The sequence below is a fragment of the Doryrhamphus excisus genome, linkage group LG12 (genome assembly GCF_037039965.1).
Source record: "Doryrhamphus excisus strain RoL-2023G ecotype Guam linkage group LG12, RoL_Dexc_Guam_v1.1, whole genome shotgun sequence".
Classification (NCBI taxonomy): Eukaryota; Metazoa; Chordata; class Actinopteri; order Syngnathiformes; family Syngnathidae; genus Doryrhamphus; species Doryrhamphus excisus.
The window spans coordinates 20570954-20589618 of NC_136368.1; the positions used below are offsets into that span (position 1 = coordinate 20570954).

At 40.6% G+C, this 18665-nt stretch overlaps 1 protein-coding gene across 1 annotated transcript in view; it reads right to left on the reverse strand.

The window, feature by feature from the left end:
- Nucleotides 1-14775, reverse strand: part of tbl1x (transducin beta like 1 X-linked) — a 34804-nt gene extending 20029 nt beyond the window's left edge. The window contains exon 1 of the mRNA XM_058082275.2: nt 14284-14775. The gene's annotated coding sequence lies outside the window, so the exon portion shown is untranslated. The remainder of the gene's footprint in view (nt 1-14283) is intronic.
- Between the last annotated feature and the right edge of the window lie 3890 nt (nt 14776-18665).

Sequence of the window (18665 nt, forward strand, 5' to 3'; positions counted from 1 at the left end):
TCCCATCTAAACTGCTGTTTCCCATTAACAACAAGCATGTGACATTTCAGAGCCAAACTTATGTTGCATATTATAGATACATGTATCCTATAGCAAATTTTTCCCTTATGTCCCATAACAGGATTACCCAAACTGTTTCAGCTCAACACCCAAATGAAAAAAATGGGATTATAAAAAAACATGTACATTGTATCCCTGCGTATTTCCCATTCATCAATCACAACCCTGCAAAGTTGCAAATATTTTATTACATTATTTCTTACATTTTTACATTTCTCAAAAATAGGTCATTGCCCATAAATCAATAGATACTTCATTCATTCATTTGGACACTAATACTTCCTGCTGTGGCTATTGTCTCATCCATGTAACACAATGTAATATTACTTACATTGTATCTTTCAATGCCTTATATTTCTATTTTAATTCATTCATTCATTTTGTACCGCTTATCCTCACGAGGGTCGAGGCAGGTGCTGGAGCCTATCCCAGCTGTCTTCAGGCGAGAGGCGGGGTACACGCTGGACTGGTGGCCAGCCAATCACAGGGCACATATAGACAAACAACCATTCACACTCACATTCATACCTATGGACAATTTGGAGTGGCTAATTAACCTAGCATGTTTTTGGAATGTGGGAGGAAACCGGAGTACCCGGAAAAAACCCACACATGCACGGGGAGAACATGCAAACTCCACACAGAGATGGCCGAGGGTGGAATCAAACTCGGGTCTCCTAGCTGTGTGGCCTGCGAGCTAACCACTCGACCACCGTGCAGTTATCCGTAGATAATAATCAGTAAAAATGTACAGCATGCATGGAAAGACTGTTTTTTGCATGTCTTCATGTTTCACTGAATGTTTTTTTTTTTGTTGAAAGCTTGAAATTTATTTGCTGGTGCTTGAATACAACATCGTTATTCCGTTGTGTGCTGTGAGACGCAAAACAGTTTTGCTTGGCTATGGAAGCACAAGCTTTGACAGTTAACTCAGCCTAAAAACTTGCAGCGAGGTGACCACAAGTTAATCCAGTATACAATCACAAGGCGTAACTGGAATTGCAACAAGCCAGCAGTGTGGATTATGTAAACAGAGCTTGGGTAAAACGTCCTCTATAGCCTGATAGCCTCAACCAATAGCCTTACAGAGCGAAAGGCGACACCGTGACTCCAGTTCCAGAGTTGTGAGTACCTACACGTTTTAGACTTTAAATGCTATTAATGAGACATATGTACTGAAATCTGTATTGTGTTGCAAATGAACAATGGCAATTGAAGAGAGTTCAGGAGCCAAATCCATATAATAATTGCAACAAACAAAACCCACACAAAAGTGGGGCGCAATTGTATTGCCATGAAATTTAACACTGTGACAGAGAACACAGAAGACACTAAAACAGAAGCAACTAAAATCAGAAAAAGGCAGATTTACATCAACAACATTTATTTGGGGCAGCCTGCCACAAAAATATTTGCTCGTCCTCGCTCAAACAAATAACACGTGTTCTACCAACGGATGCCAGACAACGACAAAAAAGCCACCCATCAACCAGCATATCAGTGTTGTCACAATTTCATTGGCTATGCAAGCAGATTATCTATTGGTACGAGTGAGTTGCCAATCATCAGTTCACAGTTCAGAGATCATTCGTTAGCGTCAAGTGGCTGACGCATCCATGCTAACCAAATTTACAATCAATAATATGTGGAAGATTTTCATATACATTGAAAAATGATGACATTCCGCAGTATTAGTTCAAAGGCTTGATGTGGACTATTTAACTGGAGTGCATTAACTGGATCATTGTCAACATAAACAGGAGCATTTGTGTGATGCTTCAAAAGGTGAGTCGCATTTCGGTTTATGTTTGTGACTGGTATAACAAGTGTTTCCCTGGCTCTTAAAGTTATATTCTGCAATGGTGCATATCAGTCAAATAGCAGCAAAACAATCTTTCCAATGATGTTTATTCAAATAGACAGCGGTGTAAAAAACCCGGTTTCATCATGAAAGTAGACGGCCTGCTGTTGAAACAGTTTTTTTTTGGTTTTCATTTTGCTCTGCATTATGGTCATTTATGAAAATGTCCCGATTACATGATCACATGACACCCCTCCAATAGATTGCAGTCAAAACAAAAAGCCCTTTGCCAATGTGACTGACTGATGACCATAATATAGTATGTAGTGACCGGGCGTGTTGCGGCTGACAGCAGCTCCTGGGTGAACGTAATTACTGCATGTTGAGTTACCATGTTTAAGCTGCTGTGTCGCTCCTTGACCGCAATTGGGGCTGTTATTATGCAAAGCGGTGACTTGACTCACTAAGGAGGAACAATGAAAAACACTATGGCGATGAGAGTGTATCGCCGTTTCATCATCACACTCCTAATTGACTGGGTGCATTTTGGGTTTTTGGGAAATCCTATCCTATGACAATCTTCTGCGATTTCACGGAGATGATCACCAAGCAGTCAGCAGATAAGTGTTCTCACACAATATCGGCCTCATTCTTTCTTCATGCATCTGATTTATCCACTAAGACAGTAAACAATTTACAGCACAGAATGTCTTTCGTCTTGCCCTATCTTACCCACTATCCAAATAGCCTGATATTTGATGTTGCGGTGAGCGCACAAGAAAGCAGCTCAGGCGGGCCTGCATGCAATCGTGTGGGGGTGGGTGGAAAAGAATATAATATGTGTGTGGAGGAGATTGCGGGACACAGAGAGCACCTCAGTGCAGCACATGCATACTGTATATAATCGTATGTCCTAGTGTTCTTCCCGATGCAAAGCAGACAGAGCAGACATCCATTCAGCATCCTAATATGGTAGCCCTTATTGCATTATTGTAAACATGGGCATGACAGCGGAGGACATGCTGGAAATATACTGTATATATGGCGGCTTCAAATCTAGGCCAGAGCGAGACAAGTCCTTTATGCTGTGTGATGTGACAAAGAACAATCGCACATTTGCGATGCGATGCAAACAGGAGGGTGCAGTCGCTCGGGTGATGCAATGCTGACAACTGACAGGATTTGAACCCTCTTCCAAAAGGAAAAAAAATATTTATATAGTTCAAATAAATATCTTATTAAAACGCAGCCATGTCTTTTGTTAGAACACGTACAGCCCCGAGTGAAAATGACAAATATTGTAAGAAATAGGTGGTGGTCCTCAACACAAAAGCTTCAGCCGAGCCATTTTTGAGCCATTATTTTATTTTCCAGCATCGTGAGGGCTGCACAAACAAGCTGTAAACACGGCGACACACTCACGCACACACAGCAGTGTGGGCAACACAAATGTTGCTATGACAACCAGAAGATCTCGCTTCTCTGTCAACAGCTGCTCATGCCACCCGAAACAGCCCCCACACTCCTCACGCTTCCCTTCCAATCTCCAACTCCGGGGTCAAACAGGCGAGGCAGAGGGAACCGCAATACTCATCTTCATTCTGAGCCGGCCCTCGTCTCGTATTTGTACTGTACCAAGAAGCAACGCCCACTACATCTCTCTTTTAGAGCATGTGACTTACAAATGCAGCAGAACTTTCTAATTCCGACTGGCAACTCGGATTGCAGGAACACAACATACACGTACACACAATTTCACCTTGTAACATTGGCGCAATGATGTATCACAGGTGACGTTTACACAAGGAAAACCTAGCAAACAGGATTTTTTGGTTTGTTTTAAACCAGGGGTCTCAAACACGCAGCCCGCGGGCCAAATGTGGCCCGCAGGACACTAGTTTGAGGCCCCCGCCTCGATATGAAAGTTTAATGTTAGTGCGGCCCGCGCAAGTTTGATATGGATGCTGTATGGTATCATGTACCCAGAAAAAATTATTACGTTTGATTCATGTTCATGTTAAAGGTTAAATAACTGTTAATAGTTATCCTCCCTATCCGTGTGGAAGTGGTGATTTTTTGGCTATTTAAGTTTAAAAGGAAATAACTCGGAGGCTACCGTTTAGGTTGCTAGCTCTCTAGTTTGCGAGTTAGCATGTGTCTCAAGACCCTGCAGTTGCGCAATATGTTGTAAATAAAAAAAGTATAAATGTGACTATAGTCGTGTTTTGTCATGTCTACAGGGCTCTAATAATGCTTTGTTCATTTTAATCTGAAAAAAATAATTTGTCTACCCACCAACTATATGTGCTTTCTTAAGTTTTTATTATTTGCCAATTTATTATTATTATTATATTTATTTATTACTGATTGATTTTCTTTATTCTTGATTTGTTTATTTATTTTTCATCTTATTTTGTGCACAAAAATAAAAATTAAGATCTTTGAGAACAGTGGAATGTTTTATCAGAGCTTTTATTGTAGAAAATCGGAACCAAAGCACGGAAAAAGTTTGTATATTTTTCTGTTTTTAATAAATTTTAATAAATTTATTATTATTTTTTTTTTGGAAAACCTGATCCGGCCCAGCCTTGCCCAGACCCTAGCTCCAGTGGCCCCCAGGTAAATTGAGTTTGAGACCTCTGTTTTAAACCCACAAGGGGCAACAAAAATATGACAGTAAACACTGTAAAATACACGCCCTGCTATTCATGGTGATAGAATTTATATAGCAAATAAAAAAAGACACAGACGCTTGTTCTCCTGGACAAAGCTACCTAAACTGAGATTGCGGAAAATTGGACTGGATCAGAGCCCACAGTCGATCAGGCATTTATTCTCTGGTGCATTTTACACAGAACAAAGTAAAAGTGGTACACTGCCGCAACTCTGTGTGCCTTCACATGGGAAGATGACACCCGACAACAGGATTCTATATGTAGATTGCAACGAAACCAGCGTCAGAACCTCAGGAAAAGAGAAAAGTACCAGGACGACGTCGAGACGTGATGCGGATGCTTGCGGCAGCCTGCTAACTGGAGTTACATCACACCAGCTCAACACTGCGAAACAACAAAGAGATATGTGGCGCAACAAACAGAAAGAACCAATGGATGAGATCCAGCGTTTTGTCATTTCCTGTCGGCATGTCGCTGTTCATAAAATGTAGACAAGCTGTCTGAGACAAGGTGTGTTTTGTATTCTTCGCATTCCATTCAAGTTGTTATGCAAATGTTATTCTCTGGGAACCGATGCTTTATAGTTGGGTGCATGTTACAACCGTTGGCTATGGAATTGTAAAACATCTGATGGTACTAAACTGTACTGCGCAGTGGAAACTGAGTTGGTGTCTTCAGCAAATAAAAAGCATGCTCCACTGAGTTGAGGTTAAGCCATCCCACACTCTTTCATTGATGTTTCTCGCGGAGCTCTTGGGCTGCTTAGCTGGAGACATTATTCACCCGCACAGTGGAGCACCATACGTTTTGCATCATTTGCCTTAGCCAGAACAGATAGCGAAACCCAGTAAACCTCCGTTCTTTCACTTCTATCCAATGTCACGTCATTAATAAACACCAGAAAGTCAGCCACATTGGCAGCCGGACACGCTCATGTCATAACACAGCATATGCCATGTTTGACAGATGTGGTGGTTTGGAGCGCGAGAGCCCCTCCGCGTTCTTTGTAATCATCCTACCATTATGGCATAGCTTCACCTTTGTTTCATCTTCAATTTTTTTCCCATATCTGGGTAAGCGTTTTCAGATTCGGCTCCTGTCAATGACTAATCAAGCCTTTCTATGGAGCGTCCTTAATGATTGTAGTAGTGTCATTGTAGTAACCACAAAGTATTATTAATATCAAGAAAGGCTATGCTTGATTATCATTGACCTCCATGGTAGTGTTCTGAAAACAGGTTATGTTTTTTTTTTTTTAATTGAAAGAAGTCAAATTTTTCTGAAGTTGTATCGGGGCACACCTAAAAACAATTAGGCAATAATTGAAAACCATCCATGATACATCATCGAATTTATGGAATTGAAAGGGGTCTTTTTCTTGAATATTAAATAGGGGCGTCACCGGACACTCAGTTCACGAAACGGGGCGATAATTTTAAGAAGTGTACAATGTAAAAATCTAAAAAACATGACAATATATTGCAATCTACTAATTACATTTCTATTACGTTACATTCTTCTAACCTCTGTGTGTATGCTACCCGCCCCGCCTCCACCCACCGAGACAAAGCGACTGCACGACTGACAAAAAGGGCTCACTCTGTTCATGCCATTGCTCTATGGAACAAAGAAATGCACAAAGTGCCTGTTTGGTTGCAAAAGATGAGGAAAACAGACATGACCATAGCAATATATCAAGGCCGGCCAAATTATCCGGTTTTATTGTCTGAATAATTCATTTATCTATCATCATCCCACAGCATAGTAGCCTCAAGACATTTTTTTCCGTCACGTTTTAATCTCTCCAGATCCTGTGACACCACTAACGTATACATTTCAAGAATTTTAAATGATGCTTGGATAAAACAAAATGAACCCAGCAGGGTGTAGCAGCAAAAGACACATACGTAATCATTGGTCATTGAGTGCCTACAGTACATTGATGGTGACACTATCAATATTTTACATTGGCTCAAGACTACACCGTCATTATTATTATTATTATTATATCCATCTCTTCTGTAGAGAAACTGCACCAGAAGCAACTGTAAAGCACCATGTTTCAGCAGATACACCATTTCTTGTCATCTACGCTGTCAGTTAAGAGTAAATGTCGGAGAAAATGACATGTTTCTTAGTATAAGTTTGCCTCAAACCATTCTATTAATTTGAAATTTACGCGCTTCTGCAGTTGGAGTTGAATAGCCTTTTGCCTTGAGACTTTAACTAAGGATTCAAAGAAAAATGACATTGGTGGATTTATTCTATAGCTTTTAAACAGAAGGAGAAGCCTGTGCAATAAAAATACTGATGTCTATATAATGAGGCCCTGTGTGTTTGTTACTATACAGATGTATTTGTGTGTTGAGCTACTTGTCCTGTTCTTTCCTATGCTGACGTTGGTCAAGCACTGTAACCAACGTTATAGCACCATAATACCCTTCAGTCCGTGTGTTTACATGCACAAAAAAAACAGATTATTGCACAAATTTGGTTGAAACCAGCTTTTTAAAATGCATGTAAACACCGTAATTAGGTGTTAAGACTTTTTAAAGACTGGATTAACACGTCTAGATTATACCACCGGGAACCAATTCCCTCTTTTGCATGTACTGTATACGCTACCGTCGATCAATCATCGGAACTGGTATTCTGCACACGCACCAGTCTTTGCCCCGGAAGTAAGTCCCAGTCAATTCTCAACAGAGGCAGATACTAATTTTAACATGTCATCTGAAGGCTCAAGATCCAAAGTTGATCTAATGTATACCGATGCCGATTTGTAACTAGCTGAAAATATGTCTTGTTTTTGTGATGTAAGAGGTACAGTAAACCGGAAAAGCCATATATTTACCCCCGACTGAAAGATGAAAAGGTAAAAGTGACTTTACATATTCAGTATGTGAAAATGTAAGACGCCAATTTACATACAGTTCAGTACATTCACACTGCAGTTTGGATTTTTTTGTTAAAGGCCGACTTTTCAAACACAAACGCAAGGTCACACATGTCCACAGAAGTAAACGTGGCCTCAGTTTGTGGTTCCTGGCATATTTGTGGCAATTGCAGGGATTGCAAGGACTGCAACCGCAGTCAACATTTTCTGAACCAAATTATTTCACGTAGAATATTAAGAAGGAAAGAGAATTTTGTTGCGGTTTGCGTGCATTCTGTAGTTAGCGTACCCTATTCCGTGCATCTTGTCATGTTAACATATATCCATTTGTTTATCAGCAAAGGTTCTTCCTTGTTAGCATTCTACTGGCTAGCGAACAAAATGGCAACCAGAAGTCACGTCGCACATCTAAAAGTATAGCTTTACATTAAGTTACTTTTACTTTCACTGTTCCCAAAGACCCCACGGACGACATCATCTTCCAGTTTTGCCATGTGTAACCTCTTCAATTCAGCTGTGTTTCTCACCTTCTTTATCAAAATGCTGGCACATGCTAATTTTTTGGCTCCATTTTGGGTTATTGGGGGTGAGAAATACTATTGAAATCAAAACAGGAAGTTGTTGATTTCAATGCTACATCTTATCTTTCAGGGCAGCACGTCAAGAATCACAACCTCAATGAGTAAAAGTAACCTTACATTTCCTTAATAACTTGTAGGAAGGTTGTAATTATGCCTTGTGGATTTATTGTTGACTTAATGCTGGGGTAGTTGAGATCATGACGAGTTGTCATGTTGTCATGTTTCAATGCACATGGGTTGGTCTCTGTGCTAAAGTGGACCAAATACACATTGTGCAATTCTCAGTGGGCGTCTGCATAATTGGAGGATTGGTTTTGGAGTCCTGTATAAAGGCCGGAGAAAGCCCAGCATTCTTAGCCCAGTGAACAGCATCTTGCCACGTAAATCGCGTGAACAACGTCTCTGGGTTTGAGCTACAGTGAAATAGCCGGATGTATGTATGCATTTGGCCTGTTCCAAACCCACAATCAGAAACCTGCGTGAACGCCACAACACGACAGGCTCTGTTGACAGTAGACCACATCCATGGAGAGAGAGTGACAACTCCAGACCAGGATTGTTACATCCGCTTGCAACACCTGTGGGACCGGTTTCACCGTATCGGTCATACAGCACGGGAAACACCGGGAAGGAACAACACACGGATCAGCAGGCCTGCTGTGTGTCGACCCGGTATTGACTGTTGTTACATTGTGTTTTTTGTTACGTTTTTTTGCTGAAAAATGTTAAAATTGTTTCTGCGTGACAATATCCTAAACAAATGATTCGTGAGGAAAATCCAGTTTCAGGCATCAAAATAAAAAAAATATGTCAAAAAATATGGTCACAAAGTTTCTATTGGCTGTCAGTGTATATTTTTTTGAATTCTTTTCTGCATGTCAAAACTATACGCGTTAATATGTTTGGCTTTCTGAAACAGATTAATTGGATTTACAGTATTTCTTATGGAAAATAAATAATTGGGTTAGCCTCTGTTTCGGTTAGAGTCGGAATTAATGACGCTAACCAAGGTTCCACTGTGCAGGTCACATGAGCAAAAAAATAGCTTGGTGGATGTAAACACAGGAAGTGTATGTGCTCTTTTGAAAAGAGCACTGTGGCATAACCAGAGTGTAACATTCCTGGTCAGTGGAAAAGGACTATGAGTTATAGACTGCGACAAAGCTCTGCTAGTAAAAACTAAAGATATTCATACAAAGGGCCTGTCAAAAATACACATGCAAATTAAACAAAAAATAAAATTACATCTTCAATGCAACCAGGTCTCCGGTGTCGGATGTTGCACAACAGATAATTCCAGATCAGAAGTGTCAAACATAATCCAGTTTTTAACAGTCATCTGCTGAGAATTATACGCACTCTTGCCTCAGTCATGAGGTGCGCAACCCCCAAGAGGCTCGAAAAATGACAACTCATTTGGGAAATAAAACACATAAAAATAATGTGGCAGAAACAGTACACTAGTAACTTTCACTTATGCACATTTTCTGTGTTGTTTTACATTCATAAATTCGTACTTAGGATTCGGACAGGGAAATGTTACCCGGGTTATTGGAGGAATCGAGTGAAAAGTACAACACAATGACTGGCAACTCATTCAGATCACAGTAAAATAACCACTCAAAAGCAAGAAACACGGTATGACAACAGATCTTTAAATACTGACATACACGTCATCAGCACATCGCTCTACCGTTTCCTGTTAGTGGGTGCAAACTTGTAACGCTAATACACCAACCAGCTTGATCATACTTTCATTGTGTGAACGCCGAGAGGCTAGCAAGAATGCACTTTGTCACATATCGGTCTGTATCTAAGACAACAAATGGTGTATCAGGAAGACAGAGCTTTCACAACAGTGACCCCATTGCATCACAGTGTACATGGTCGTGTTACCCAACCGTAATTCCCTGTGATAGTTGAGAATTCTGCAGGAACTATTTCCTCATTTTTGCATCCGAGCCTTCCCTCCATTAGCAGCTACTCCCCTGCATTGTACCACTCCATTTAACCGCTGCCTCTCCAGCCATCAACTATGCCAATTTACTTAATAGCTCGCATAACTGTCTTGGCATCCCTGCTACAAAGCTCATAACTGGTTCAATTCTTACTTTGCTAATACATATTTAAGTGATTGTTTGAGTAATCATGAGTCAGCTCTGCATTGTGGAGTCCTTCACGGGTCTGCCCTTGGGCCAGTTCTCTCCGGGACTTCTGTTCAGTCGTCGTCGTCGTCGTCGTCTTGGCCTTGCGCCGATGATATAATGTGATTGTCTTAGCGGTGGGGGTGTATGCTTCTAACACCATAGCAGCTTTAATAGGCATTGGCTTTTTACAAAGCATACATTATTTTCTTAGACGTTTTCCCTGTTGCTTGTCTTATACAATTCAAAGATTAACCCCAACCACTGAAACATATGGTGTAGGACTATTTACCACAATGTTACTCCAACTGCTTGCTCTTATTTAATTTCACTTAGATCAGTTCAACTGGCTTTAAAAATGGTTAGCAATGTACGTTTCAGAAATTCTACTTAGTGGCATTCCACATGCTGCAGAAAATACTACAAGAGCCGGCTGATTACATGTTGTACAAAAGCACACCATGCCTTTGCCCCAGTTACGTTTCAGCTTACTCAACTCATTTCTTAGTCCACAAATCTTTCCCGTTCTTACAAATCTCTCCCTTGTATCGTTCCACTACTCCCAACTGAAAACAAACTGTGCTCGGACCTTGACTCTTGACTTGCAGATTATCATCTCACATACTTCATTGGACAGATTCAGAGACAGTATTTAGCAAAACAAAAACCCTTTTAAAAAATGTTGTTTGGGCTTTTCCATGGTGTGGTAGTGTTCCAAAACATTGGAAACGGGTCTCCAAGTGGATCCTGTGATACAATTTCTATGTAAATGTTGTGGGCATTCGCTGATACATTGATTACAAAACGATCATAGGAGACCTCAGTGTTGTAATGTTTATATTTAGAGCTTCTCTCTAGCAAAGTTCACATCCACTATGGTCATAATACAGTCTCTGTTCACTTATGCGCATTGAAGGCCATACAAACACGATTCAGTTCAACAAGACCAGAAACTAATAACCTAATGCCAGATTTAGAAGCATGTATCTAAAGACCCCTGAAGGCATACTCACTCGAACTATCGTACTTTGCCATGGACCCACTGGCACGTCTGCCTAGTGTGGGCAGAGTGATCAGCACCCCTGTGCCATGGCTGCATAACTAGAAGAGGTCTATGGCCCGGCACGATTCTGTGCACAATGCAGTAGAACCATAGAATGACTGTAATGCTATTGTTCCCTGCAGGTTATTAGCATACTTGCTGGCCAATAATCATATTAGGCTGGGTAATAATTACAATGACTGAAAATAATCCACAAAGTCAGGGGAAAATGCAGTGAAACATCAGCAAAGAAGTTATGGGGCAAGCAAACGTAGACCAGCAGGGGCCAGGAGCAAGATGGGGTTGTCAATCACGGTCAAGTCCAGCACAGCACAAAGAGAGTACGGCCAAAAAAAAAAACCCGACCTAATCTACCGTGTTTCCTCATTTGTGGCTGGGAGTGTTTATCAGATAGTGAGAAAAGGCCCCGGGGAACTTGTTTACACCTACCAGCAAGACTCCAAACATTCATCTGATGTACTGTAAAAGGTACCTGCGTAGGTGCTGCAACAGAAAGCCAAACTCTTTAAAGTCAGAGTTTGAACAATAGTCTCTATGAATTGAACTAATACAGTTACTAACAAAACAGATATTTTATATTTGTTTGAAGCGGATGCCATACCTGCAGACTAATTTGGACGTTGCGTCCAATAGCATGAAGGAAAATACAGTATATTCCGTTTTGTAAAAGTTGCAACCAGAGTGGAACAGTTGATCAAAAACGGAAGTTTCCAACCTTCTGGAGTTGTCACCACAAAGCCTGGATATCTCCATCCCACTAACCTCAACCGCTTCCTACAGGGACTTTTTTTATTTACATTTCTTCTCCACAGAATGTACTTCAGGTAACAAACTGCTCCAAGACGACAAACAACAAGGACGCTAAATCTAAAATAAGCGTAAATAAATAATAAATGACCACATCAAACTGGCCAGTACTTGTATGGACGTTATTCCAGAGCAACCGCAGACTCTGCCAGTTGGCTGGAGTCCCATGCGCACTGCATGTCTCTTTTGGAGGGAGCGACTGCCACCACCCCACCCCCCATCATGGTCTATCATGAGTAAATACTGCAACAAAAATATTTGGACAGCTTGATTCAGGCGTTTAGAGCGGCAGAGGGTCGTCGACTGGCTGTCTCAGGGATTTCCTTGCCCTACTTTTTTGCACAGGATATGATACTGTTTGGAACACCAAGTCCTTTAAAATGAAATATGGATTTGCTGCTGTCTCTTAGGTACATTGGCTCAAAGTCCATCTCATCATGTTTGAATGGCTTGGCAAAATGAAAAGTGGCTACCGTCAATCGGATGAATGAATAAAGGACTCTTAGCATATCATTTTACGTAATACGGTACATCACTGAAACCGAGCAATAACTAGAATCTCAAGATGTGTAACCTAGGTATGGGACTCTCCAGTGCAACGCCAAAACAATTCCGAGTCTACAATTTCCAGTCAAGAAATGGCATTAATGACGTTCTGTGTACACACCAACATATTTAGTGAATGGGGACATTAAAGCAATTGGAAAGGGGTCATAAAATACTATTGTTCTTTTTAACGGCCGGCACTAAAACTGTTTCTTAAAATGACAGCAATTACGGGGTCACAGCAAATGCTCAACTTTGGTGGGGAAAATAGTCCACACGCTGGGTAAATAGGCCAGTGATAGGAAACCAGAGTTGCACACTTTCCATGGGTCTAATGCAAAGTACAATACGTCGGTAAGTTTCGGATTGGTCGTTGAACAGCCCCGAGAACGAGTTCCATCCTGTGAATCCAAACTATTGGTTGTCCTGTATCACCTCAAAAGGTATTAAGTGGATATATGAATATAGGAACTCTGAAACACAGATTCAATCATCAACTGGTAAATAAGAGATACAATATTTTTTTCGGTACCTCCGATGTGTTTACATACCATCATACACACATAAGGTGTAACATTAGATTTTCTGTATATAAGCGTATCTGCGCATACTAGGTATTTCGATCTGTTCCTAATACCAAAGCCACCTTGGTGGTGTTTTTGGTTGACATTATATCACTAGTGTGTTTGCATACAGTCATTGAGTATGTGTAACATTAGATATCTACACATAGTAACGTGATACGTAACCTGTATTACAGTCGAATTCCCTTCCCATCCCCCACTCGACTACTTCCTTAAAGTCTGCATGGCAATATAAACATTCATCTCATTTCAAATGTATATGACGCTAGTTTAGATTAGCGGGGGCTGTGCTTTTAAGACCCTTTGTCAAATTAACCTAAAACGCTCTTACCTGAGTCACAATTTCAATGGTTCTAACACATTGTGATGCTTGAATACCATTTAAGAAAAGGGTGGTAGATCTTGGATTGGTAGTTTGGTTGGTTCCACTACTCCAGTTATTGGAGACTTCTACTGATAAACAAAAGTACCTTAACCATTAAGTCACTGGTGAAATCAGACAATTTGTTTTTATTGGGGTGTTTATTTTATCTACGCGGAAGTATGAAACAGAATTGGGTCCAATCTATGTGTTGGTATTAAAGAGGCTGTAATATAGAATTATTGTTATAATATGCTGTTATAGTATACATAGTATAGTATACAGTGTCATGGACCTATAGTACAGTCGGGGCTCATTCCCCTCCCCCACTCTACTGTTTCCTAAAGTCTGTATGAATATATAAACATTCATCATAGTACCAATGTATATAAACTACTAGAACTAGCACTAGTTTATAGTAGTGGAGGGTTATAGCATTGTGATTTTAAGATAGTGTGCTGTTTGTCAACATAATATTAAAAAGCTCTTAAAACTTGTTTTTGAGCTAAATAGGCAAACAGAAATAAAAATGCAAACGTCCCCATTGGAAAACACTTGTAATCAAAGGTAAATGTGGTTAAGTAAGGCTTCACATGAGGGGAATTAAAAGGGGACAGACAGGAATTTGAACACACGTGTGGAGTCAATGGGGCTATGAGCCGGTAGCCCCCACCCCCACACAAACACACGCACGTTTAGCAGCATAATAAGCATTTCTCTCACACAATATACAGCAGTAAATGTTAGTAAACGCATCAACTTTACCTTTTAAGATTATAAGAGTGAACTGGTCGTGTCCGCCGCCACCGCCTCTTCCTCTTCCACAAGGAGATCCTCCAACTTCAACAAGCTAGCGACGACTTTCCTCCCATTTTACCCAGCGTCATATTTCAAAATTCCGACCTCGCTGGCCCTCTCTGTACAGTTGGAAGGAAGGAGAGGTGGAAATAATAATAATAATAATACAAGCCGAGTTCGTGCGTCGCTGACTGCGGGCTACTATGGAGGAGTTCACCGTTCACTGAGGACAGTGGAAGAGACAGCAGCAGCAAGCAGGCGCTGTGAACGCCAGTGGTGGAGAGACCTTCGACTACAACATGGAGAGGGAGAGAGAGCGCTAGAGAAGGTGGGGGAAGGGAAGTTGCTGCTGCTGAGTGACCTTAAACCTGAATATTGAACACAAATATAGAGACACGTAATGTATAATACGGCTAGCTAATTAATTACGTCTGCCATTTTGAACCTCTTGTAGCCCCCCTCAGCGGCCATGTTTGACTGCCTTTGTTGGTTGTGCTTTGAAACCAAACCACTCCACAATGTAGCTCTCCCAAACAGACGCCATAAAGAGATTGTGAGGTTTGTAACATTCATTGCTTTAAAATGTCGGCGTTTGTATTTGTTTGGAGTGTTTCAACGTAAAGTAGCATGGCTTCATGCAATACAGTCGAGCCATTTTAGCAAGGCCTCAAGGCAGCTTCCCCTCCCCCCGCTCCTGGCTCTTTTTCGCCTGCCTGGTCAACCCGCTGCTTGATGAATTCTCCTTTCGCCTTGCCCAGTCATTCACATTTGGAAAGTAAATAACAAGTTGACATCATTACGGCTCTACACTAGTGTGACACATTCCTTTGCCTACCGTAAGCACCACACTATATGCGCAACAGATTTAGCCCTTCCTTTTCGCATATTTTCATTGTGTAGTACACTGGAGAATGCACTTTATGTTGCGTGTCAATGCTTAAGAATTGAACCGGAGCTTAAATATCTTGTCAAAAGTAAATGTTGTTATGTGAATTGCTGACATGTCATAAATGAGCAGAACAGTTTTGATGCTGGAATTCTCATGTTCAACAGGGGATTTGTGTTGTGGAATTACATAAGGTTGGGTTTTATTGGGAAAATTGTTAGCCTCAGTGTTTTGATGCGGAATGTTTTAATCGGTTTAGAAATGCAGAAGTAGTAATAACTCTCATGACGTTATGGGAGGACTGCTATCCATAATATTATGAATAAGGTAAATGTTTTGACGCTGGCATCAGTTAAATGTGCAATTTTGTCGACAAGGCAAAACGTGGCATTATCAGAATTTTGGAAAATATTTGAGCAAATTGTTAGACTGAAGGTCTTGAATGCATTTTGATGTTGGGGTGGTTTGAATCAGGATCTGTCCACCTGGAAGTATTCCTAGTATTTAATTAATTTATTTATTTATTTTAGAAAGAAGCAGGTTGCTTGTCTACACAGAAAGATTTTCCCAATCTGCAAGGTGTTTTCTAAATTTGTCATCTTACAAACAACATTAAATTCATTACACAGCAACTTAACACTCAAAAGGTATGCTTCGGAAGTATACAAACATGTACCAATATCATTTATACATTTTTCTCATAATGCATTTCATTTGAGCAAAGCATTTCTTGGAAGGATTAGCAGCATAGAAAATGATGGTGGTGCAATGCTGCCTCAGTCCATCGGGGGAGCCAGAGAATACAGAGCACGGAGGGGCTGGCGTCATTGCACTGCCCCAATAAATGCATTGGTCAGACGCAATGCAGTTCTGTTTGTCAAGTTGTTTTCACTCTTGAAAATGCTGAAAATTGCTTGTGTACATCACAGAACATTACTGACACCTAGTGACCATTGGAGAATACTACACCAGCTTATTTGAATGCGTTTTCTGAATGCCTTGTATTTGTGTAGTATTTATATTAATTTAGCCCTTTAATATTTGACAATGCAGAATTTAGGAAAAAATAAGTAAAATGTGCCTAAATATGCATATATTTCGACTAATAATAGGCCATATTCAACCACGAAACAGCTTGATTTGTAAATCTATTTTTGAAAAGCCGCGATACAGTCAGCGCGAAATTCGAAGCACAGGGTGGCGAGGGATGACGGTATGTCAGCTCAAGTGGGAGTGGAACACTTTACTTCTTATTGTTTGTGCTGAGCCACAGGCAGTTCTGGCACGCACAAAATATGAGATGGCAGCCATGGTGACAACACAAGCTAAGACCTAGAGCGACACAGCCTGGCATTCAACTCAAGAGCTTTTCTTTGTGTCACACATTCTTAAACGGAAATGACACATTTTTTTCTATGTTTATATACATGAAAGGACAAACAAAAGACTAACAATTCATTTGTTTTGCTCTTAGTACTACCCACTGACCTCCTGTTTCCGGGATCCAAGCTCATTGATGTCTATTGAAGAGCTACACGCCGTCTTTTTAAACATTAAGGTGGGTGCAAAATTGTCAAGAGAGACGTGTTTGAGTACCCCTAACAATGGACACAAGCAGTATGCAGTCACCAGATTTTTCCATCACATAAGTCACTTCATTACGACGGATTATTAGGTGCCACATCTGAGATTTTGAAAATAAAGTTGTATATTTCCGAGACTAAAGTCAGAATATTTTGTGTCATACACGTCAGAGGGAAAATAGAGCATAGCTCTAAAGCAGGGGTCTCAAACTCAATTTACCTGGGGGCCACTGGAGCTAGGGTCTGGGCGAGGCTGGCCCGCATCAGGTTTTCCAAAAAAAAACCACATTATTAAAAACAGAAAAATGAATAAACTTTGTTTTGTTTCCGATTTTCTACAAGAAAAGCTCTAATAAAACATTCCACTGTTCTTAAATATCTATTTTTATTTTTCTACTCAAAATAAGATCAAGAATAAAGAAAATCAATCAATCAGTAATAAATAAATATAATAATAATAAAACAGCTAATAATTAAAAATTAAGAAAGCACATATAGTTGGTGGGTAGACAAATTATTTTTTCAGATTAAAATGAACAAAGCATTATTAGAGCCCTGTAGACATGACAAAACACGACTATAGTCACATTTATACTCTTTTTATTTACAACATATTGCGCAACTGCAGGGTCTTGAGACATGCTAACTCGCAAACTAGAGAGCTAGCGACCTAAACGGTAGCCTCCAAGTTATTTCCTTTAAATTTAAAAAGTCAAAAACTTACCACTTCCACACGGATAGGGAGGATAACTATTAACCTTTAACATGAACATGAATCAAACGTAATAATTTTTTCTGGGTACATGATACCATACAGCATCCATATCAAACATTAAACTTTCATATCAAGGCGGGGGCCTCAAACTAGTGTCCTGCAGGCCACATTTGGCCCACGAGCCACGTGTTTGAGACCCTTGCTCTAAAGGAAAGAAGGAAACGTTTCCCCAGTTGAGCACAAACCGACCCCACCACATGCCCAAGGCCAATGGCCACAACGTTTTTTTCTGGTGTTATCATTTAATTACATTAAATATAAACAAACAAATAAACTATCGCTTATGGATGTGTGGAAAACACTTCCAATATTCATTCATGGCTGCAATATTTAGTTTGAGTAATGTGACATTAGCTAATTGCCATGTGTCACATGAACCAACGGATCATCATCATGATCTTGTTATGATATTAGCTTTTTGCAGCCATCAAACCTGAATTGCCAGCCCGACTGGCACGCACCACTTCTCCAAATCTCCAAATTTGTTCAAGAATTAATGCACTCCCTCCCCCATTGTGAACATTGTGCGCTTCTATTAGGTGCTTTACGGTAGGAGCACTTCCTGCCAGAGTAGGGCTGACCTAACAAAGAACAGGTTCAATGTGCCTCCCTTCCCCCCACTGATGAAGGTCACATGACCTCTCTAGACAGCCTGAGTAGCAATGGTAATATGTAAGGGTGGGGGATGGGTGCTTCTAGACAGTTATGGAGATATTAAGGCCCAGGAAGGTGTGGAGGTGGGGTTGGGTGGGGGGGGGGGTTAGACAGGGAATATCCTGTATCTGTTGACATATTGGATTTAGTTCCTTCTATTTCCAGTGCAATGAGAGCAGCCCGTTGGAGATGATAGAAAATAAGGCCCGAGTGTTTATGTGGAGAGTGAGGAGAGTGAGCTTTGTGTACTCAGTGTACAACGGCTCCCCTCCCCCACTGCTGCCATCTCCACCGGCTAGACATGGTTTCTGTGGCGCACTGTTATGTCATAGCGCGCAAGCTCGTCTTCCAGACAAAGCAAAGCAAAAACAGACTTGACAAGAGGCGATAAAAACATCAACGCACACTTATTTACATACTGTACAGTTCCGCTTTTGAATTAGGAGTATTT